Below are 22,895 nucleotides of genomic sequence, written 5' to 3' on the forward strand. Positions count from 1 at the left end.
ATGCCTGAAAAATACGATGAGCCTGAAAAGGTGTGAAAAATACGAGGACGCTGAAAAGCTGTGAAAAATACGAGGAGCCTGGAAAGGTGTGAAAAATACGAGGAGGCTGAAAAGGTGTGAAAAATACGAGGAGCCTGAAAAGGCCTGAAAAATACGAGGAGTATGAGAAGGCCTGAAAAATACGAGGAGCCTGAAAATGTGTAAAAATACGAGAAGCCTGAAAAGGTGTGAAAATACGAGGAGCATGAAAAGACCTGAAAAATATGAGGAGCATGAAAAGGCCTGAAAAATAAGAGGAGCATAAAAAGGCCTGAAAAATATGAGGATCATGAAAAGGTATGAAAAATATGAGGAGCCTGAGAATGTGTGAAAAATACGAGGAGCGTGAAAAAGCTTGAAAAATATGAGGAGCTTGAAAAGGCTTGAAAAATACGAGGAGCCTGAAAAGGCCTGAAAAATACGAGGAGCCTGAAAAGGCCTGAAAAATATGAGGAGCATGAAAAGGCCTGAAAAATACGAGGAGCATGAAAAGTGTGAAAAATAGGAGGAGCCTGAAAAGGCCTGAAAAATATGAGGAGCATGAAAAGGCCTGAAAAATACAAGAAGCATAAAAGGCCTGAAAAATATGAGGAGCATGAAAAGTTATCAAAAATACGAGTAGCCTGAAAAGTTGTGAAAAATACAAGGAGCCTGTAAAGGCCTGAAAAATACGAGGAGCATGAAAAGGCCTGAAAAATACGAGGAGCATGAAAAGGTATGAAAAATACGAGTAGTCTGAAAAGTTGTGTAAAATACAAGGAGCCTGAAAAGGTGTGAAAAATACGAAGAGGCTGAAAAGATGTAAAAAATACGAGGAGCATGAAAATGTGTGAAAAATATGAGGAGCTTGAAAAGATGTGAAAAATACGAGGAGCAGGAAAAGGCCTGAAAAATACGAGAAGCTTGAAAAGGCCTGAAAAACACGAGAAGCATGAAAAGGTATGAAAAATACGAGTAGCCTGAAAAGTTGTGTAAAATACAAGGAGCCTGAAAAGGCCTGAAAAATATGAGGAGCCTGAAAAGGTGTAAAAATACGAGGAGCCTGAAAAGTTGTGTAAAATACAAGGAGCCTGAAAAGGCCTGAAAAATATGAGGAGCCTGAAAAGGTGTAAAAATACGAGGAACCTGAAAAGGTGTGAAAAATATGAGGAGCCTGAAAAGGCCTGAAAAATATGAGGAGCCTGAAAAGGTGTCAAAATACGAGGAGCCTGAAAAGCTGTGAAAAATATGAGGAGCCTGAAAAGGCCTGAAAAATATGAGGAGCCTGAAAAGGTGTGAAAACAATGAGGTGCCTGAAAAGGTGTGAAAAAGACGAGGAGCCTGAAAAGCTGTGAAAATTACGAGGAGCCTGAAAAGGCCTGAAAAACATGAGGAGCATGAAAAGGCCTGAAAAATATCAGGAGCCTGAAAAGGTCTGAAAAATACGAGTAGCCCAAAAAGGTGTGAAAAATACGAGGAGTATGAAAATGCCTGAAAAAAAAGGGGCGCCTGAAAAGGCCTGAAAAATACGAGTTGCCTGAAAAGGCCTGAGAAATACGAGGAGACTGAAAATGCCTGAAAAATACGAGGAGCCTGAAAAGGTGTGAAAAATACGAGGAGCCTGAAAAGGCCTGAAAAATACGAGGAGCCTGAAAAGGTGTGAAAAATACGAGGATCCTGAAAAGGCCTGCTATATACGAGGTGCATGAAAAGGCCTGAAAAATACAAGGAGCCTGAAAAGGTGTGAAAAATACGAGGAGCATGAAAAGGCCTGAAAAATACGAGGAGCCTGAAAAGGTGTGAAAAAAACGAGGAGCATGAAAAGGCCTGAAAAATACAAGGAGCATGAAAAGGTGTGAAAACTATGAGGAACCTGAAAAGGTGTGAAAAATTCGAGGAGAATGAAAAGGCCTGAAAAAAAAGAGGAGCCTGAAAAGGTGTGAAAAATACGAGGAGGATGAAAAGGCCTGAAAAATACGAGAAGCATGAAAAGGCCTGAAAAATACGAGGAGCATGAAAAGGTATGAAAAATACGAGGAGCATGAAAAGGTGTGAAAAATACGAGGAGCATGAAAAGGCCTGAAAAATACGAGGAGCATGAAAAATCCTGAAAAATACGAGGAGCATGAAAAGCCCTGAAAAATACGAGGAGCCTGAAAAGGTGTGAAAAATACGAAGAGCCTGAGAATGTGTGAAAAATACGAGGAGCCTGAAAAGGTCTGAAAAATACGAGGAGCCTGAAAATGCCTGAAAAATATAAGGGGCTTGAAAAGGTGTGAAAAATAAGAGGAGCCTGAAAAGGCCTGAAAAGTACGAGAAGCCTGAAAATGCCTGAAAAATACCAGGAGCCTGAAAATGCCTGAAAAATTCGAGGAGCCTGAAAAGGTGTGAAAAATACAAGGAGGCTGAAAAGGTGTGAAAAACATCAGGAGCCTGTAAAGGGGTGAAAAATATGAGGAGCCTGAAAATGTTTGCAAAATACGAAGAGCATGAAAAAGTGTGAAAAATACGAGGAGCCTGAAAAGACCTGAAAAACATGAGGAGCATTAAAAGGCCTGAATATTATGAGGAGCATGAAAAGGCCTGAAAAATATGAGGAGCATGAAAAGGCCTGAAAAATATGAGGAGCATGAAAAGGAATGAAAAATACGAGTAGCCTGAAAAGTTGTGTAAAATACAAGGAGCCTGAAAAGGTTTGAAAAATACGAAGAGGATGAAAAGATGTGAAAAATACGAGGAGCATGAAAATGTGTGAAAAATATGAGGAGCTTGAAAAGATGTGAAAAATACGAGGAGCAGGAAAAGGCCTGAAAAATACGAGAAGCTTGAAAAGGCCTGAAAAACACGAGAAGCATGAAAAGGTATGAAAAATACGAGTAGCCTGAAAAGTTGTGAAAAATACGAGGAGCCTGAAAAGGTGTAAAAATACGAGGAACCTGAAGAGGTGTGAAAAATATGAGGAGCCTGAAAAGGCCTGAAAAATATGAGGACCCTGAAAAGGTGTAAAAATACGAGGAGCCTGAAAAGCTGTGAAAAATATGAGGAGCCTGAAAAGGCCTGAAAAATATGAGGAGCCTGAAAAGGTGTGAAAAATACGAGGATCCTGAAAAGGTGTGAAAAATACAAGGAGCATGAAAAGGCCTGAAAAATACGAGGAGCCTGAAAAGGTGTGAAAAATACGAGGAGCCTGAAAAGGCCTGAAAAATACGAGGAGCCTGAAAATGTGTGAAAAATACTAGGAGCCTGAAAAGGCCTGAAAAATACGAGGAGCCTGAAAAGGCCTGAAAAATACGAGGAGCATGAAAAGGTGTGAAAAATACGAGGATCCTGAAAAGGCCTGCTATATACGAGGTGCATGAAAAGGCCTGAAAAATACGAGGAGCCTGAAAAGGTGTGAAAAATACGAGGAGCATGAAAAGGCCTGAAAAATACAAGGAGCATGAAAAGGTGTGAAAACTATGAGGAACCTGAAAAGGTGTGAAAAATTCGAGGAGAATGAAAAGGCCTGAAAAAAAAGAGGAGCCTGAAAAGGTGTGAAAAATACGAGGAGGATGAAAAGGCCTGAAAAATATGAGGAGCACGAAAAGGCCTGAAAAATACAAGAAGCATAAAAGGCCTGAAAAATATGAGGAGCATGAAAAGTTATCAAAAATACGAGTAGCCTGAAAAGTTGTGAAAAATACGAGGAGCCTGAAAAGGCCTTAAAAATACAAGGAGCATGAAAAGGCCTGAAAAATATGAGGAGCATGAAAAGGCCTGAAAAATACGAGGAGCATGAAAAGGTATGAAAAATACGAGTAGCCTGAAAAGTTGTGTAAAATACAAGGAGCCTGAAATGGTGTGAAAAATACGAAGAGGCTGAAAAGATGTGAAAAATACGAGGAGCTTGAAAAGGTGTGAAAATTACGAGGAGACTGAAAAGGTGTGAAAATACAAGGAGCATGAAAACGTGTGAAAAATATGAGGAGCTTGAAAAGATGTGAAAAATACGAGGAGCAGGAAAAGGCCTGAAAAATACGAGAAGCTTGAAAAGGCCTGAAAAACACGAGAAGCATGAAAAGGTATGAAAAATACGAGTAGCCTGAAAAGTTGTGAAAAATACGAGGAGCCTGAATAGGTGTAAAAATACGAGGAACCTGAAAAGGTGTGAAAAATATGAGGAGCCTGAAGAGGCCTGAAAAATATGAGGAGCCTGAAAAGCTGTCAAAATACGAGGAGCCTGAAAAGCTTTGAAAAATATGAGGAGCCTGAAAAGGCCTGAAAAATATGAGGAGCCTGAAAAGGTGTGAAAACTATGAGGAGCCTGAAAAGGTGTGAAAAAGACGAGGAGCATGAAAAGGCCTGAAAAATACGAGGAGCCTGAAAAGGTGTGAAAAAAACGAGGAGCATGAAAAGGCCTGAAAAATACAAGGAGCATGAAAAGGTGTGAAAACTATGAGGAACCTGAAAAGGTGTGAAAAATTCGAGGAGAATGAAAAGGCCTGAAAAATACGAGGAGCCTGAAAAGGTGTGAAAAATACGAGGAGGATGAAAAGGCCTGAAAAATACGAGAAGCATGAAAAGGCCTGAAAAATACGAGGAGCATGAAAAGGTATGAAAAATACGAGTAGCCTGAAAAGTTGTGAAAAATACGAGGAGCCTGAAAAGGTGTTTAAAATATGAGGAGCCTGAAAAGGTGTGAAAAATCCGAGGAGCATGAGAAGGTGTTTAAAATACGAGGAGCCTGAAAAGGTGTGAAAAATCCGAGGAGCATGAGAAGGCCTGAAAAATACGAGGAGCATGAAAAGGCCTGAAAAACAAGAGGAGCATAAAAAGGTCTGAAAAATACGAGGAGCCTGAAAAGGTGTGAAAATACGAGGAGCATGAACAGGTGTGAAAAATACGAGGAGCATGAAAAGTTCTGAAAAATACGAGGACCCAGAAAAGGCCTGAAATATACGAGGAGCCTGAAAAGGTGTGAAAAATACGAGGAGCCTGAAAAGGCCTGAAAAATACGAGGAGCCTGAAAAGGTGTGAAAAATACGAGGAGCCTGAAAAGGCCTGAAAAATACGAGGAGCATGAAAAGGCCTGAAAAATATGAGGAGCATGAAAAGGCCTGAAAAATACGAGGAGCATGAAAAGGTATGAAAAATACGAGTAGCCTGAAAAGTTGTGTAAAATACAAGGAGCCTGAAAAGGTGTGAAAAATACGAAGAGGCTGAAAAGATGTGAAAAATACGAGGAGCTTGAAAAGGTGTGAAAAGTACGAAGAGACTGAAAAGGTGTGAAAATACAAGGAGCATGAAAACGTGTGAAAAATATGAGGAGCTTGAAAAGATGTGAAAAATACGAGGAGCAGGAGAAGGCCTGAAAAATACGAGAAGCTTGAAAAGGCCTGAAAAACACGAGAAGCATGAAAAGGTATGAAAAATACGAGTAGCCTGAAAAGTTGTGAAAAATACGAGGAGCCTGAATAGGTGTAAAAATACGAGGAACCTGAAAAGGTGTGAAAAATATGAGGAGCCTGAAGAGGCCTGAAAAATATGAGGAGCCTGAAAAAGTGTCAAAATACGAGGAGCCTGAAAAGCTGTGAAAAATATGAGGAGCCTGAAAAGGCCTGAAATATATGAGGAGCCTGAAAAGGTGTGAAAACTATGAGGAGCCTGAAAAGGTGTGAAAAAGACGAGGAGCATGAAAAGGCCTGAAAAATACAAGGAGCATGAAAAGGTGTGAAAACTATGAGGAACCTGAAAAGGTGTGAAAAATTCGAGGAGAATGAAAAGGCCTGAAAAATACGAGGAGCCTGAAAAGGTGTGAAAAATACGAGGAGGATGAAAAGGCCTGAAAAATACGAGAAGCATGAAAAGGCCTGAAAAATACGAGGAGCATGAAAAGGTATGAAAAATACGAGTAGCCTGAAAAGGTGTGAAAAATACGAGGAGGATGAAAAGGCCTGAAAAATACGAGAAGCATGAAAAGGCCTGAAAAATACGAGGAGCATGAAAACGTATGAAAAATACGAGTAGCCTGAAAAGGTGTGAAAAATACGAGGAACCTGAAAAGGTGTTTAAAATATGAGGAGCCTGAAAAGGTGTGAATAATCCGAGGAGCATGAGAAGGTGTTTAAAATACGAGGAGTCTGAAAAATTGTGACAAATCCGAGGAGCATGAGAAGGCCTGAAAAATACGAGGAGCATGAAAAGGCCTGAAAAACAAGAGGAGCATAAAAAGGTCTGAAAAATACGAGGAGCTTGAAAAGATGTGAAAATACGAGGAGCATGAACAGGTGTGAAAAATACGAGGAGCATGAAAAGTTCTGAAAAATACGAGGACCCAGAAAAGGCCTGAAATATACGAGGAGCCTGAAAAGGTGTGAAAAATACGAGGAGCCTGAAAAGGTGTGAAAAATCCGAGGAGCATGAGAAGGCCTGAAAAATACGAGGAGCCTGAAAAGGCCTGAAAAATACGAGGAGCATGAAAAGGTGTGAAAAATACGAGGAGCCTGAAAAGGCCTGAAAAATACGAGGAGCATGAAAGGGTGTGAAAAATAGGAGGAGCCTGAAAAGGTGTGAAAAATACGAGGAGCCTGAAAAGGTGTGAAAAATATGGGGAGTATGAAAGAGTCTGAAAAATACGAGGAGCCTGAAAACGTGTGAAAAATATGAGGAGCCTGAAAAGCTGTGAAAAATACGAGGACGCTGAAAAGCTGTGAAAAATACGAGGAGCCTGAAAAGGTGTGAAAAATATGGGGAGTATGAAAGAGTCTGAAAAATACGAGGAGCCTGAAAAGGTGTGAAAAATACGAGGAGCCTGAAAAGGTGTGAAAAATACGAGGAGCCTGAAAATGTGTAAAAATACGAGGAGTCTGAAAAGGTTTGAAAACACGAAGAGCATGAAAAGACCTGAAAAATATGAGGAGCATGAAAAGTCCTGAAAAATCCGAGGAGCATGAAAAGGCCTGAAAAATACGAGGAGCATGAAAAGGCCTGAAAAATATGAGGAGCTTGAAAAGGTGTGAAAAATAAGCGGAGCCTGAAAAGGCCTTAAAAATACGAGAAGCCTGAAAATGCCTGAAAAATACGAGGAGCCTGAAAATGCCTGAAAAATACGATGAGCCTGAAAAGGTGTGAAAAATACGAGGACGCTGAAAAGCTGTGAAAAATACGAGGAGCCTGGAAAGGTGTGAAAAATACGAGGAGCCTGAAAAGGTGTGAAAAATACGAGGAGCCTGAAAAGGCCTGAAAAATACGAGGAGTATGAGAAGGCCTGAAAAATACGAGGAGCCTGAAAATGTGTAAAAATACGAGAAGCCTGAAAAGGTGTGAAAATACGAGGAGCATGAAAAGACCTGAAAAATATGAGGAGCATGAAAAGGCCTGAAAAATAAGAGGAGCATAAAAAGGCCTGAAAAATATGAGGATCATGAACAGGTACGAAAAATATGAGGAGCCTGAGAATGTGTGAAAAATACGAGGAGCGTGAAAAAGCTTGAAAAATATGAGGAGCTTGAAAAGGCCTGAAAAATACGAGGAGCCTGAAAAGGCCTGAAAAATACGAGGAGCCTGAAAAGGCCTGAAAAATATGAGGAGCATGAAAAGGCCTGAAAAATATGAGGAGCATGAAAAGTGTGAAAAATACGAGGAGCCTGAAAAAGCCTGAAAAATATGAGGAGCATGAAAAGGCCTGAAAAATACAAGAAGCATAAAAGGCCTGAAAAATATGAGGAGCAAGAAAAGTTATCAAAGATACGAGTAGCCTGAAAAGTTGTGAAAAATACAAGGAGCCTGTAAAGGCCTGAAAAATACGAGGAGCATGAAAAGGCCTGAAAAATACGAGGAGCATGAAAAGGTATGAAAAATACGAGTAGTCTGAAAAGTTGTGTAAAATAAAAGGAGCCTGAAATGGTGTGAAAAATACGAAGAGGCTGAAAAGATGTAAAAAATACGAGGAGCATGAAAATGTGTGAAAAATATGAGGAGCTTGAAAAGATGTGAAAAATACGAGGAGCAGGAAAAGGCCTGAAAAATACGAGAAGCTTGAAAAGGCCTGAAAAACACGAGAAGCATGAAAAGGTATGAAAAATACGAGTAGCCTGAAAAGTTGTGTAAAATACAAGGAGCCTGAAAAGGCCTGAAAAATATGAGGAGCCTGAAAAGGTGTAAAAATACGAGGAGCCTGAAAAGTTGTGTAAAATACAAGGAGCCTGAAAAGGCCTGAAAAATATGAGGAGCCTGAAAAGGTGTAAAAATACGAGGAACCTGAAAAGGTGTGAAAAATATGAGGAGCCTGAAAAGGCCTGAAAAATATGAGGAGCCTGAAAAGGTGTCAAAATACGAGGAGCCTGAAAAGCTGTGAAAAATATGAGGAGCCTGAAAAGGCCTGAAAAATATGAGGAGCCTGAAAAGGTGTGAAAACAATGAGGAGCCTGAAAAGGTGTGAAAAAGACGAGGAGCCTGAAAAGCTGTGAAAATTACGAGGAGCCTGAAAAGGCCTGAAAAACATGAGGAGCATGAAAAGGCCTGAAAAATATCAGGAGCCTGAAAAGGTCTGAAAAATACGAGTAGCCCAAAAAGGTGTGAAAAATACGAGGAGTATGAAAATGCCTGAAAAAAAAGGGGCGCCTGAAAAGGCCTGAAAAATACGAGTTGCCTGAAAAGGCCTGAGAAAGACGAGGAGACTGAAAATGCCTGAAAAATACGAGGAGCCTGAAAAGGTGTGAAAAATACGAGGAGCCTGAAAAGGCCTGAAAAATACGAGGAGCCTGAAAAGGTGTGAAAAATACGAGGAGCCTGAAAAGGCCTGAAAAACACGAGGAGCCTGAAAAGGTGTGAAAAATACTAGGAGCCTGAAAAGGCCTGAAAAATACGAGGAGCCTGAAAAGGCCTGAAAAATACGAGGAGCATGAAAAGGTGTGAAAAATACGAGGATCCTGAAAAGGCCTGCTATATACGAGGTGCATGAAAAGGCCTGAAAAATACAAGGAGCCTGAAAAGGTGTGAAAAATACGAGGAGCATGAAAAGGCCTGAAAAATACGAGGAGCCTGAAAAGGTGTGAAAAAAACGAGGAGCATGAAAAGGCCTGAAAAATACAAGGAGCATGAAAAGGTGTGAAAACTATGAGGAACCTGAAAAGGTGTGAAAAATTCGAGGAGAATGAAAAGGCCTGAAAAAAAAGAGGAGCCTGAAAAGGTGTGAAAAATACGAGGAGGATGAAAAGGCCTGAAAAATACGAGAAGCATGAAAAGGCCTGAAAAATACGAGGAGCATGAAAAGGTATGAAAAATACGAGTAGCCTGAAAAGGTGTGAAAAATACGAGTAGCCTGAAAAGGTGTGAAAAATACGAGGAGCCTAAAAAGGTATTTAAAATACGAGGAGCCTGAAAAGGTGTGAAAAATCCGAGGAGCATGAGAAGGCCTGAAAAATACGAGGAGTATGAAAAGGCCTGAAAAACAAGAGGAGCATAAAAAGGTCTGAAAAATACGAGGAGCCTGAAAAGGTGTGAAAAATACGAGGAGCATGAACAGGAGTGAAAAATACGAGGAGCATGAAAAGTTCTGAAAAATACGAGGACCCAGAAAAGGCCTGAAAAATACGAGGGGCATGAAAAAGCCTGAAAAATATGAGGAGCTTGAAAAGGTGTGAAAAATAAGAGGAGCCTGAAAAGGCCTTAAAAATAGGAGAAGCCTGAAAATGCCTGAAAAATACGAGGAGCCTGAAAATGCCTGAAAAATACGATGAGCCTGAAAAGGTGTGAAAAATACCAGGAGCCTGAAAAGGTGTGAAAAATACGAGGAGCCTGAAAAGGTGTGAAAAATACGAGGAGCATGAGAAGGCCTGAAAAATACGAGGAGCCTGAAAAGGTGTGAAAAATACGAGGAGTCTGAAAAGACCTGAAAAACATGAGGAGCATTAAAAGGCCTGAATATTATGAGGAGCCTGAAAAGGTGTGATAAATACGAGGAGCATGAAAAGATATGAAAAATACGAGAGGCCTGAAAAGGCCTGAAAAATATGAGGAGCATGAAAAGGTGTGAAACACACGAGGAGCCTGAAAACGTGTGAAAAATATGAGGAGCCTGAAAAGCTGTGAAAAATACGAGGAGCCTGGAAAGGTGTGAAAAATACGAGGAGCCTGAAAAGGTGTGAAAAATACGAGGAGACTGAAAAGGCCTGAAAAATACGAGGAGCATGAGAAGGCCTGAAAAATACGAGGAGCCTGAAAATGTAAAAAAATACGAGAAGCCTGAAAAGGTGTGAAAATACGAGGAGCATGACAACGTGTGAAAAATATGAGGAGCTTGAAAAGATGTGAAAAATACGAGGAGCAGGAAAAGGCCTGAAAAATACGAGAAGCTTGAAAAGGCCTGAAAAACACGAGAAGCATGAAAATGTATGAAAAATACGAGTAGCCTGAAAAGTTGTGAAAAACACGAGGAGCCTGAATAGGTGTAAAAATACGAGGAACCTGAAAAGGTGTGAAAAATATGAGGAGCCTGAAGAGGCCTGAAAAATATGAGGAGCCTGAAAAGTTGTCAAAATACGAGGAGCCTGAAAAGCTGTGAAAAATATGAGGAGCCTGAAAAGGCCTGAAAAATATGAGGAGCCTGAAAAGGTGTGAAAACTATGAGGAGCCTGAAAAGGTGTGAAAAAGACGAGGAGCATGAAAAGACCTGAAAAATATGAGGAGCATGAAAAGGACTGAAAAATAATAGGAGCATAAAAAGGCCTGAAAAATACGAGGATCATGAAAAGGTATGAAAAATACGAGGAGCCTGAGAATGTGTGAAAAATACGAGGAGCGTGAAAAAGCCTGAAAAATATGAGGAGCTTGAAAAGGCCTGAAAAATACGAGGAGCCTGAAAAGGCCTGAAAAATACGAGGAGCCTGAAAAGGCCTGAAAAATACGAGAAGCTTGAAAAGGCCTGAAAAACACGAGAAGCATGAAAAGGTATGAAAAATACGAGTAGCCTGAAAAGTTGTGAAAAATACGAGGAGCCTGAAAAGGTGTAAAAATACGAGGAACCTGAAATGGTGTGAAAAATATGAGGAGGATGAAAAGGCCTGAAAAATATGAGAAGCATGAAAAGGCCTGAAAAATATGAGGAGCATGAAAAGGTATGAAAAATACGAGTAGCCTGAAAAGGTGTGAAAAATACGAGGAGCCTGAAAAGGTGTGAAAAATACGAGGAGCCTGAAAAGGTGTTTAAAATACGAGGAGCCTGAAAAGGTGTGAAAAATATGGGGAGTATGAAAGAGTCTGAAAAATACGAGGAGGCTGAAAACATGTGAAAAATATGAGGAGCCTGAAAAGCTGTGAAAAATACGAGGATGCTGAAAAGCTGTGAAAAATACGAGAAGCCTGAAAAGGTGTGAAAAATATGGGAAGTATGAAAGAGTCTGAAAAATACGAGGAGCCTGAAAAGGTGTGAAAAATACGAGGAGCCTGAAAAGGTGTGAAAAATTCGAGGAGCCTGAAAATGTGTAAAAATACGAGGAGCCTGAAAAGGTGTGAAAATACGAATAGCATGAAAAGACCTGAAAAATATGAGGAGCTTGAAAAGGTGTGAAAAATAAGAGGAGCCTGAAAAGGCCTTAAAAATACGAGAAGCCTGAAAATGCCTAAAAAATACGAGGAGCCTGAAAATGCCTGAAAAATACGATGAGCCTGAAAAGGTGTGAAAAATACCAGGAGCCTGAAAAGGTGTGAAAAATATGAGGAGCCTGTAAAGGGGTGAAAAATATGAGGAGCCTGAAAATGTTTGAAAAATACGAAGAGCATGAAAAGGTGTGAAAAATACGAGGAGCCTGAAAAGGTATTTAAAATACGAGGAGCCTGAAAAGGTGTGAAAAATCCGAGGAGCATGAGAAGGCCTGAAAAATACGAGGAGCATGAAAAGGCCTGAAAAACAAGAGGAGCATAAAAAGGTCTGAAAAATACGAGGAGCCTGAAAAGGTGTGAAAAATACGAGGAGCATGAACAGGTGTGAAAAATACGAGGAGCATGGAAAGTTCTGAAAAATACGAGGACCCAGAAAAGGCCTGAAAAATACGAGGAGCATGAAAAGGCCTGAAAAATATGAGGAGCTTGAAAAGGTGTGAAAAATAAGAGGAGCCTGAAAAGGCCTTAAAAATAGGAGAAGCCTGAAAATGCCTGAAAAATACGAGGAGCCTGAAAATGCCTGAAACATACGATGAGCCTGAAAAGGTGTGAAAAATACCAGGAGCCTCAAAAGGTGTGAAAAATATGAGGAGCCTGTAAAGGGGTGAAAAATATGAGGAGCCTGAAAATGTTTGAAAAATACGAAGAGCATGAAAAGGTGTGAAAAATACGAGGAGCCTGAAAAGGCATGAAAATTACGAGGAGCCTGAAAAGGTGTGAAAAGTACGAGGAGCCTGAAAAGGTGTGAAAAATACGAGGAGCATGAAAAGTTCTGAAAAATGCGAGGACCCAGAAAAGGCCTGAAATATACGAGGAGCCTGAAAACGTGTGAAAAATATGAGGAGCCTGAAAAGCTGTGAAAAATACGAAGACGCTGAAAAGCTGTGAAAAAAACGAGGAGCCTGAAAAGGTGTGAAAAATACGAGGAGCCTGAAAAGGTGTGAAAAATACGAGGAGCCTGAAAAGGCCTGAAAAATACGAGGAGCATGAGAAGGCCTGAAAAATACGAGGAGCCTGAAAATGTGTAAAAATACGAGAAGCCTTAAAAGGTGTGAAAATACGAGGAGCATGTAAAGACCTGAAAAATATGAGGAGCATGAAAAGGCCTGAAAAATAAGAGGAGCATATAAAGGCCTGAAAAATACGAGGATCATGAAAAGGTATGAAAAATACGAGGAGCCTGAGAATGTGTGAAAAATACGAGGAGCGTGAAAAAGCCTGAAAAATGTGAGGATCTTGAAAAGGCCTGAAAAATACGAGGAGCCTGAAAAGGCCTGAAAAATACGAGGAGCCTGAAAAGGCCTGAAAAATATGAGGAGCATGAAAAGGCCTGAAAAATCCAAGGAGCATGAAAAGTGTGAAAAATACGAGGAGCCTGAAAAGGCCTGAAAAATATGAGGAGCATGAAAAGGCCTGAAAAATACAAGAAGCATAACAGGCCTGAAAAATATGAGGAGCATGAAAAGGCCTGAAAAATACGAGGAGCATGAAAAGGTATGAAAAATACGAGTAGCCTGAAAAGTTGTGTAAAATACAAGGAGCCTGAAAAGGAGTGAAAAATCCGAAGAGGGTGAAAATATGTGAAAAATACGAGGAGCATGAAAATGTGTGAAAAATATGAGGAGCTTGAAAAGATGTGAAAAATACGAGGAGCAGGAAAAGGCCTGAAAAATACGAGAAGCTTGAAAAGGCCTGAAAAACACGAGAAGCATGAAAAGGTATGAAAAATACGAGTAGCCTGAAAAGTTGTGAAAAATACGAGGAGCCTGAAAAGGTGTAAAAATACGAGGAACCTGAAAAGGTGTGAAAAATATGAGGAGGATGAAAAGGCCTGAAAAATACGAGAAGCATGAAAAGGCCTGAAAAATACGAGGAGCATGAAAAGGTATGAAAAATACGAGTAGCCTGAAAAGGTGTGAAAAATACGAGGAGCCTGAAAAGGTGTGAAAAATACGCGGAGCCTGAAAAGCTGTTTAAAATACGAGGAGCCTGAAAAGGTGTGAAAAATCCGAGGAGCATGAGAAGGCCTGAAAAATACGAGGAGCATGAAAAGGCCTGAAAAACAAGAGGAGCATAAAAAGGTCTGAAAAATACGAGGAGCCTGAAAAGGTGTGAAAAATACGAGGAGCATGAACAGGTGTGAAAAATACGAGGAGCATGAAAAGTTCTGAAATATACGAGGACCGAGAAAAGGCCTGAAATATACGAGGAGCCTGTAAAGGTGTGAAAAATACGAGGAGCCTGAAAAGGCCTGAAAAATACGAGGAGCATGAAAGGGTGTGAAAAATAGGAGGAGCCTGAAAAGGTGTGAAAAATACGAGGAGCCTGAAAAGGTGTGAAAAATATGGGGAGTATGAAAGAGTCTGAAATATACGAGGAGCCTGAAAACGTGTGAAAAATATGAGGAACCTGAAAAGCTGTGAAAAATACGAGGACGCTGAAAAGCTGTGAAAAATACGAAGAGCCTGAAAAGGTGTGAAAAATATGGGGAGTATGAAAGAGTCTAAAAAATACGAGGAGCCTGAAAAGGTGTGAAAAATACGAGGAGCCTGAAAAGGTGTGAAAAATACGAGGAGACTGAAAATGTGTAAAAATACGAGGAGCCTGAAAAGGTGTGAAAATACGAAGAGCATGAAAAGACCTGAAAAATATGAGGAGCATGAAATGTCCTGAAAAATCCGAGGAGCATGAAAAGGCCTGAAAAATACGAGGAGCATGAAAAGGCCTGAAAAATATGAGGAGCTTGAAAAGGTGTGAAAAATAAGCGGAGCCTGAAAAGGCCTTAAAAATACGAGAAGCCTGAAAATGCCTGAAAAATACGAGGAGCCTGAAAATGCCTGAAAAATACGATGAGCCTGAAAAGGTGTGAAAAATACCAGGAGCCTGAAAAGGTGTGAAAAATATGAGGAGCCTGTAAAGGGGTGAAAAATATGAGGAGCCTGAAAATGTTTGAAAAATACGAAGAGCATGAAAAGGTGTGAAAAATACGAGGAGCCATGAAAAGGCATGAAAATTACGAGGAGCCTGAAAAGGTGGAAAAATACGAGGAGCCTGAAAAGGTGTGAAAAATACGAGTACGCTGAAAAGCTGTGAAAAATACGAGGAGCCTGGAAAGGTGTGAAAAATACGAGGAGCCTGAAAAGGTGTGAAAAATACGAGGAGCCTGAAAAGGCCTGAATAATACGAGGAGCATGAGAAGGCCTGAAAAATACGAGGAGCCTGAAAATGTGTAAAAATACGAGAAGCCTGAAAAGGTGTGAAAATACGAGGAGCATGAAAAGACCTGAAAAATATGAGGAGCATGACTAGGCCTGAAAAATAAGAGGAGCATAAAAAATCCTGAAAAATACGAGGATCATGAAAAGGTATGAAAAATACGAGGAACCTGAGAATGTGTGAAAAATACGAGGAGCGTGAAAAAGCCTGAAAAATACGAGGAGCTTGAAAAGGCCTGAAAAATACGAGGAGCCTGAAAAGGCCTGAAAAATACGAGGAGCCTGAAAAGGCCTGAAAAATATGAGGAGCATGAAAAGGCCTGAAAAATACGAGGAACATGAAAAGTGTGAAAAATACGAGGAGCCTGAAAAGGCCTGAAAAATATGAGGAGCATGAAAAGTTATCAAAAATACGAGTAGCCTGAAAAGTTGTGAAAAATACAAGGAGCCTGTAAAGGCCTGAAAAGTACGAGGAGCATGAAAAGGACTGAAAAATATGAGGAGCATGAAAAGGTATGAAAAATACGAGTAGCCTGAAAAGTTGTGTAAAATACAAGGAGCCTGAAAAGGTGTGAAAAATACGAAGAGGCTGAAAAGATGTAAAAAATACGAGGAGCATGAAAATGTGTGAAAAATATGAGGAGCTTGAAAAGATGTGAAAAATACGAGGAGCAGGAAAAGGCCTGAAAAATACGAGAAGCTTGAAAAGGCCTGAAAAACACGAGAAGCATGAAAAGGTATGAAAAATACGAGTAGCCTGAAAAGTTGTGTAAAATACAAGGAGCCTGAAAAGGCCTGAAAAACATGAGGAGCCTGAAAAGGCCTGAAAAATATGAGGAGCCTGAAAAGGTGTGAAAACAATGAGGAGCCTGAAAAGGTGTGAAAAAGACGAGGAGCCTGAAAAGCTGTGAAAATTACGAGGAGCCTGAAAAGGCCTGAAAAACATGAGGAGCATGAAAAGGCCTGAAAAATATCAGGAGCCTGAAAAGGTCTGAAAAATACGAGTAGCCCAAAAAGGTGTGAAAAATACGAGGAGTATGAAAATGCCTGAAAAATACGAGGAGCCTGAAAAGGCCTGAAAAATACGAGTTGCCTGAAAAGGCCTGAGAAATATGAGGAGACTGAAAATGCCTGAAAAATACGACGAGCCTGAAAAGGTGTGAAAAATACGAGGAGCCTGAAAAGGCCTGAAAAATACGAGGAGCCTGAAAAGGTGTGAAAAATACGAGGAGCCTGAAAAGGCCTGAAAAATATGAGGAGCCTGAAAAGGTGTCAAAATACGAGGAGCCTGAAAAGCTGTGAAAAATATGAGGAGCCTGAAAAGGCCTGAAAAATATGAGGAGCCTGAAAAGGTGTGAAAAGTACGAGGATCCTGAAAAGGCCTGAAAAATACGAGGAGCCTGAAAAGGTGTGAAAAATACGAGGAGCCTGAAAAGGCCTGAAAAATACGAGGAGCCTGAAAAGGTGTGAAAAATACTAGGAGCCTGAAAAGGCCTGAAAAATACGAGGAGCCTGAAAAGGCCTGAAAAATACGAGGAGCATGAAAAGGTGTGAAAAATATGAGGATCCTGAAAAGGCCTGCTATATACGAGGTGCAAGAAAAGGCCTGAAAAATACAAGGAGCCTGAAAAGGTGTGAAAAATACGAGGAGCATGAAAAGGCCTGAAAAATACGAGGAGCCTGAAAAGGTGTGAAAAAAACGAGGAGCATGAAAAGGCTTGAAAAATACAAGGAGCATGAAAAGGTGTGAAAACTATGAGGAACCTGAAAAGGTGTGAAAAATTCGAGGAGAATGAAAAGGCCTGAAAAAAAAGAGGAGCCTGAAAAGGTGTGAAAAATACGAGGAGGATGAAAAGGCATGAAAAATACGAGAAGCATGAAAAGGCCTGAAAAATACGAGGAGCCTGAAAAGGTATGAAAAATACGAGTAGCCTGAAAAGGTGTGAAAAATACGAGTAGCCTGAAAAGGTGTGAAAAATACGAGGAGCATGAAAAGGTGTTTAAAATACGAGGAGCCTGAAAAGGTGTGAAAAATCCGAGGAGCATGAGAAGGCCTGAAAAATACGAGGAGCATGAAAAGGCCTGAAAAACAAGAGGAGCATAAAAAGGTCTGAAAAATACGAGGAGCCTGAAAAGGTGTGAAAAATACGAGGAGCATGAACAGGTGTGAAAAATACGAGGAGCATGAAAAGTTCTGCAAAATACGAGGACCCAGAAAAGGCCTGAAAAATACGAGGAGCATAAAAAGGCCTGAAAAATATGAGGAGCTTGAAAAGGTGTGAAAAATAAGAGGAGACTGAAAAGGCCTTAAAAATACGAGAAGCCTGAAAATGCCTGAAAAATACGAGGAGCCTGAAAATGCCTGAAAAATACGATGAGCCTGAAAAGGTGTGAAAAATACCAGGAGCCTCAAAAGGTGTGAAAAATATGAGGAGCCTGTAAAGGGGTGAAAAATATGAGGAGCCTGAAAATGTTTGAAAAATACGAAGAGCATGAAAAGGTGTGAAAAATACGAGGAGCCTGAAAAGGCATGAAAATTACGAGGAGCATGAAAAGGTGTGAAAAATACGAGGAGCCTGAAAAGGTGTGAAAAATACGAGGAGCATGAAAAGTTCTGAAAAATACGAGGACCCAGAAAAGGCCTGAAATATACGAGGAGCCTGAAAACGTGTGAAAAATATGAGGAGCCTCAAAAGCTGTGAAAAATACGAGGACGCTGAAAAGCTGTGAAAAATACGAGGAGCCTGGAAAGGTGTGAAAAATACGAGGAGCCTGAAAAGGTGTGAAAAATACGAGGAGCCTGAAAAGGCCTGAAAAATACGAGGAGCATGAGAAGGCCTGAAAAATACGAGGAGCCTGAAAATGTGTAAAAATACGAGAAGCCTGAAAAGGTGTGAAAATACGAGGAGCATGAAAAGACCTGCAAAATATGAGGAGCATGAAAAGGCCTGAAAAATAAGAGGAGCATAAAAAGGCCTGAAAAATACGAGGATCATGAAAAGGTATGAAAAATACGAGGAGCCTGAGAATGTTTGAAAAATACGAGGAGCGTGAAAAAGCCTGAAAAATATGAGGAGCTTGAAAAGGCCTGAAAAATACGAGGAGCCTGAAAAGGCCTGAAAAATACGAGGAGCCTGAAAAGGCCTGAAAAATATGAGGAGCATGAAAAGGCCTGAAAAATCCAAGGAGCATGAAAAGTGTGAAAAATACGAGGAGCCTGAAAAGGCCTGAAAAATATGAGGAGCATGAAAAGGCCTGAAAAATACAAGAAGCATAAAAGGCCTGAAAAATATGAGGAGCATGAAAAGGCCTGAAAAATACGAGGAGCATGAAAAGGTATGAAAAATACGAGTAGCCTGAAAAGTTGTGTAAAATACAAGGAGCCTGAAAAGGTGTAAAAATACGAGGAACCTGAAAAAGTGTGAAAAATATGAGGAGGATGAAAAGGCCTGAAAAATACGAGAAGCATGAAAAGGCCTGAAAAATACGAGGAGCATGAAAAGGTATGAAAAATACGAGTAGCCTGAAAAGTTGTGAAAAATACGAGGAGCCTGAAAAGGTGTAAAAATACGAGGAACCTGAAAAAGTGTGAAAAATATGAGGAGGATGAAAAGGCCTGAAAAATACGAGAAGCATGAAAAGGCCTGAAAAATACGAGGAGCATGAAAAGGTATGAAAAATACGAGTAGCCTGAAAAGGTGTGAAAAATACAAGGAGCCTGAAAAGGTGTGAAAAATACGAAGAGGCTGAAAAGATGTGAAAAATACGAGGAGCATGAAAATGTGTAAAAATATGAGGAGCTTGAAAAGATGTGAAAAATACGAGGAGCAGGAAAAGGCCTGAAAAATACGAGACGCTTGAAAAGGCCTGAAAAACACGAGAAGCATGAAAAGGTATGAAAAATACGAGTAGCCTGAAAAGTTGTGAAAAATACGAGGAGCCTGAAAAGGTGTAAAAATACGAGGAACCTGAAAAAGTGTGAAAAATATGAGGAGGATGAAAAGGCCTGAAAAATACGAGAAGCATGAAAAGGCCTGAAAAATACGAGGAGCATGAAAAGGTATGAAAAATACGAGTAGCCTGAAAAGGTGTGAAAAATACGAGGAGCCTGAAAAGGTGTTTAAAATACGAGGAGCCTGAAAAGGTGTGAAAAATACGAGGAGCCTGGAAAGGTGTTTAAAATACGAGGAGCCAGAAAAGGTGTGAAAAATCCGAGGAGCATGAGAAGGCCTGAAAAATACGAGGAGCATGAAAAGGCCTGAAAAACAAGAGGAGCATAAAAAGGTCTGAAAAATACGAGGAGCCTGAAAAGGTGTGAAAAATACGAGGAGCATGAACAGGTGTGAAAAATACGAGGAGCATGAAAAGTTCTGAAATATATGAGGACCCAGAAAAGGCCTGAAATATAAGAGGAGCCTGAAAAGGTGTGAAAAATACGAGGAGCCTGAAAAGGCCTGAAAAATACGAGGAGCATGAAAAGGTGTGAAAAATACGAGGAGCCTGAAAAGGCCTGAAAAATACGAGGAGCATGAAAGGGTGTGAAAAATAGGAGGAGCCTGAAAAGGTGTGAAAAATACGAGGAGCCTGAAAAGGTGTGAAAAATACGAGGAGCATGAAAAGTTCTGAAAAATACGAGGACCCAGAAAAGGCCTGAAATATACGAGGAGCCTGAAAACGTGTGAAAAATATGAGGAGCCTGAAAAGCTGTGAAAAATACGAGGACGCTGAAAAGCTGTGAAAAATACGAGGAGCCTGGAAAGGTGTGAAAAAGACGAGGAGCCTGAAATGGTGTGAAAAATACGAGGAGCCTGAAAAGGCCTGAAAAATACGAGGAGCATGAGAAGGCCTGAAAAATACGAGGAGCCTGAAAATGTGTAAAAATACGAGAAGCCTGAAAAGGTGTGAAAATACGAGGAGCATGAAAAGACCTGAAAAATATGAGGAGCATGAAAAGGTCTGAAAAATAAGAGGAGCATAAAAAGGCCTGAAAAATACGAGGATCATGAAAAGGTATGAAAAATACGAGGAGCCTGAGAATGTTTGAAAAATACGAGGAGCGTGAAAAAGCCTGAAAAATATGAGGAGCTTGAAAAGGCCTGAAAAATACGAGGAGCCTGAAAAGGCCTGAAAAATACGAGGAGCCTGAAAAGGCCTGAAAAATATGAGGAGCATGAAAAGGCCTGAAAAATACAAGGAGCATGAAAAGTGTGAAAAATACGAGGAGCCTGAAAAGGCCTGAAAAATATGAGGAGCATGAAAAGGCCTGAAAAATACAAGAAGCATAAAAGGCCTGAAAAATATGAGGAGCATGAAAAGGCCTGAAAAATACGAGGAGCATGAAAAGGTATGAAAAATACGAGTAGCCTGAAAAGTTGTGTAAAATACAAGGAGCCTGAAAAGGTGTGAAAAATATGAAGAGGCTGAAAAGATGTGAAAAATACGAGGAGCATGAAAATGTGTGAAAAATATGAGGAGCTTGAAAAGATGTGAAAAATACGAGGAGCAGGAAAAGGCCTGAAAAATACGAGAAGCTTGAAAAGGCCTGAAAAACACGAGAAGCATGAAAAGGTATGAAAAATACGAGTAGCCTGAAAAGTTGTGAAAAATACGAGGAGCCTGAAGAGGTGTAAAAATACGAGGAACCTGAAAAGGTGTGAAAAATATGAGGAGGATGAAAAGGCCTGAAAAATACGAGAAGCATGAAAAGGCCTGAAAAATACGAGGAGCATGAAAAGGTATGAAAAATACGAGTAGCCTGAAAAGGTGTGCAAAATACGAGGAGCCTGAAAAGGTGTGAAAAATACGAGGAGCCTGAAAAGGTGTTTAAAATACGAGGAGCCTGAAAAGGTGTGAAAAATCCGAGGAGCATGAGAAGGCCTGAAAAATACGAGGAGCATGAAAAGGCCTGAAAAACAAGAGGAGCATAAAAAGGTCTGAAAAATACGAGGAGCCTGAAAAGGTGTGAAAAATACGAGGAGCATGAACAGGTGTGAAAAATACGAGGAGCCTGAAAAGGTGTGAAAAATACGAGGACACAGAAAAGGCCTGAAATATACGAGGAGCCTGAAAAGGTGTGAAAAATACGAGGAGCCTGAAAAGGCCTGAAAAATACGAGGAGCATGAAAAGGTGTGAAAAATACGAGGAGCCTGAAAAGGCCTGAAAAATACGAGGAGCATGAAAGGGTGTGAAAAATAGGAGGAGCCTGAAAAGGTGTGAAAAATACGAGGAGCCAGAAAAGGTGTGAAAAATATGGGGAGTATGAAAGAGTCTGAAAAATACGAGGAGCCTGAAAACGTGTGAAAAATATGAGGAGCCTGAAAAGCTGTGAAAAATACGAGGACGCTGAAAAGCTGTGAAAAATACGAAGAGCCTGAAAAGGTGTGAAAAATATGGGGAGTATGAAAGAGTCTGAAAAATACGAGGAGCCTGAAAAGGTGTGAACAATACGAGGAGCCTGAAAAGGTGTGAAAAATACGAGGAGCCTGAAAATGTGTAAAAATACGAGGAGCCTGAAAAGGTGTGAAAATACGAAGAGCATGAAAAGACCTGAAAAATATGAGGAGCTTGAAATGTCCTGAAAAATCCGAGGAGCATGAAAAGGCCTGAAAAATACTAGGAGCATGAAAAGGCCTGAAAAATATGAGGAGCTTGAAAAGGTGTGAAAAATAAGAGGAGCCTGAAAAAGCCTTAAAAATACGAGAAGCCTGAAAATGCCTGAAAAATACGAGGAGCCTGAACATGCCTGAAAAATACGATGAGCCTGAAAAGGTGTGAAAAATACCAGGAGCCTGAAAAGGTGTGAAAAATATGAGGAGCCTGTAAAGGGGTGAAAAATATGAGGAGCCTGAAAATGTTTGAAAAATACGAAGAGCATGAAAAGGTGTGAAAAATACGAGGAGCCTGAAAAGGCATGAAAATTACGAGGAGCCTGAAAAGGTGTGAAAAATACGAGGAGCCTGAAAAGGTGTGAAAAATACGGGGAGCCTGAAAAGGCCTGAATAATACGAGGAGCATGAGAAGGCCTGAAAAATACGAGGAGCCTGAAAATGTGTAAAAATACGAGAAGCCTGAAAAGGTGTGAAAATACGAGGCGCATGAAAAGACCTGAAAAATATGAGGAGCATGACAAGGCCTGAAAAATAAGAGGAGCATAAAAAAGCCTGAAAAATACGAGGATCATGAAAAGGTATGAAAAATACGAGGAGCCTGAGAATGTGTGAAAAATACGAGGAGCGTGAAAAAGCCTGAAAAATAGGAGCTTGAAAAGGCCTGAAAAATACGAGGAACCTGAAAAGGCCTGAAAAATACGAGGAGCCTGAAAAGGCCTGAAAAATATGAGGAGCATGAAAAGGCCTGAAAAATACGAGGAGCATGAAAAGTGTGAAAAATACGAGGAGCCTGAAAAGGCCTGAAAAATATGAGGAGCATGAAAAGGCCTGAAAAATAAAAGAAGCATAAAAGGCCTGAAAAATATGAGGAGCATGAAAAGTTATCAAAAATACGAGTAGCCTGAAAAGTTGTGAAAAATACGAGGAGCCTGTAAAGGCCTGAAAAATACGAGAAGCTTGAAAAGGCCTGAAAAACACGAGAAGCCTGAAAAGGTATGAAAAATACGAGTAGCCTGAAAAGTTGTGTAAAATACAAGGAGCCTGAAAAGGCCTGAAAAATACGAGGAGCATGAAACGGTGTGAAAAATAGGAGGAGCCTGAAAAGGTGTGAAAAATACGAGGAGCCAGAAAAGGTGTGAAAAATATGGGGAGTATGAAAGAGTCTGAAAAATACGAGGAGCCTGAAAACGTGTGAAAAATATGAGGAGCCTGAAAAGCTGTGAAAAATACGAGGACGCTGAAAAGCTGTGAAAAATACAAAGAGCCTGAAAAGGTGTGAAAAATATGGGGAGTATGAAAGAGTCTGAAAAATACGAGGAGCCTGAAAAGGTGTGAAAAATACGAGGAGCCTGAAAAGGTGTGAAATATACGAGGAGCCTGAAAATGTGTAAAAATACGAGGAGTCTGAAAAGG

The sequence above is a fragment of the Cervus elaphus genome, chromosome 10 (assembly GCF_910594005.1).
Source record: "Cervus elaphus chromosome 10, mCerEla1.1, whole genome shotgun sequence".
Taxonomy (NCBI): Eukaryota; Metazoa; Chordata; class Mammalia; order Artiodactyla; family Cervidae; genus Cervus; species Cervus elaphus.